The sequence below is a fragment of the Frankliniella occidentalis genome, unplaced genomic scaffold, assembly GCF_000697945.3.
Source record: "Frankliniella occidentalis isolate FOCC.00 unplaced genomic scaffold, Focc_3.1 Scaffold431, whole genome shotgun sequence".
NCBI lineage: Eukaryota > Metazoa > Arthropoda > Insecta > Thysanoptera > Thripidae > Frankliniella > Frankliniella occidentalis.
Genome location: NW_026267552.1, coordinates 88,402 through 89,656, shown reverse-complemented (window position 1 = coordinate 89,656; position 1,255 = coordinate 88,402). Strand labels below are relative to the sequence as shown.

Sequence of the window (1,255 nt, the reverse complement as noted above, 5' to 3'; positions counted from 1 at the left end):
AGTGCATCCTGCGGTGGCTGCAGTCGTGGTTGACGCCCTCCATATGGTTGCGCGTTCTGACCCGTTGACGCCGTGGTCCGCGCTTGGCCGCGGCGGGGCCTGTCGCGCGCCGTGTACGAAGGCGCTTGTTCACTCCTAACCGTACACACGCCGTATCGGTCACCCCGTAGCGCCCGGCCCGGTCGTGCCACCACTGCGGTTGTTTCTTCTTGTCAGTCGGGTTTTGGCCACACGGCAAAAAGAAACAATCACCAAACTTGTTCTTCGCGGGGGAATTAGTGGAATGGGCCAAAAGCCCCGCAATAGGCAAGCTGTTTCAGCACAGTTTTTTTTTGCACTTATTCCACCTAGGGCTTGTCGTTTCACGACAGCCAACGCGCAAAATCAATGGCGCAAGTGTCGAACAGAATTGCCGGTTTCGCCGAGGCCGGACTGTGCAACCGAACGGCACTGCGCCTGCCAGAATAAGCTTATTATTCGCAGCTTTTGCCCCTGTTCCGACCGCCACTATTGCATAATAAGTCTGGAAAGGTGAGGAAGAGGAAAAGAGGAGAAGGGAGGTAGGGGGGGGGGGGTTGTTAGTGGCGGCCGTCCGCGGCTCAGCAGCGCCGGCCACGTGTAGACGTGGCCCACCATATAATGCCCCTCTTGCTTTACACCGCCTCCCTACCCGCAGCGGCGCTCTGGTTTAGTTTCGCATGATGACGCCGCACGCGCCGCACACGCGCCAAAACGGCCGCGATTCGAGCCAGATCAGCAGCGGTACACTTTTATTGAAATCGTAGCACCTCGTATGTCAGGCGTTTTGGTATGGGCATTTGTTTTGTGACGACCCCAAAACCGCGTGTTTTGTGTTTTGGGGAGCTAAATGCAATTGAGATAACGTGGAGGGCATCCTTTATCGGCTATCATTGTCAGGAGTTGCCGCGCCTCGTCAAATCAAAATCAAATCCAAAAGACCTTTGTAATGTGAGGGGTAGGGGGTTTCCTTCCGGTAGAGACAGTCTTCAGGGCTGTGGAGGGCTGTGGGATAACTAATTATTTAGATGTGCAGCTGTACGCATAAGTCATCTGTTTCTACGTGAGCGTTGACGTCCTTTTTTTCGTGTGTGAGCGCGCCACACTGCCTGCGGACTGAACGGCAAGTACGCAGATTAGATGAAGTCTTTCATACTGCACTGTCTCGTCTAAGACCAACGAATGGCCGACCCCAGTGTAACAGGGCCCTGTTTTGGTGCATGTGGGCTCGCATGCA

General features: G+C 54.9%; 1 protein-coding gene across 2 annotated transcripts in view; it reads left to right on the top strand.

The window, feature by feature from the left end:
• LOC113207064 (gamma-tubulin complex component 4) overlaps positions 1 to 1,255 on the top strand; it is a 13,038-nt gene that overhangs the window by 2,520 nt on the left and 9,263 nt on the right. The window lies entirely within an intron of this gene.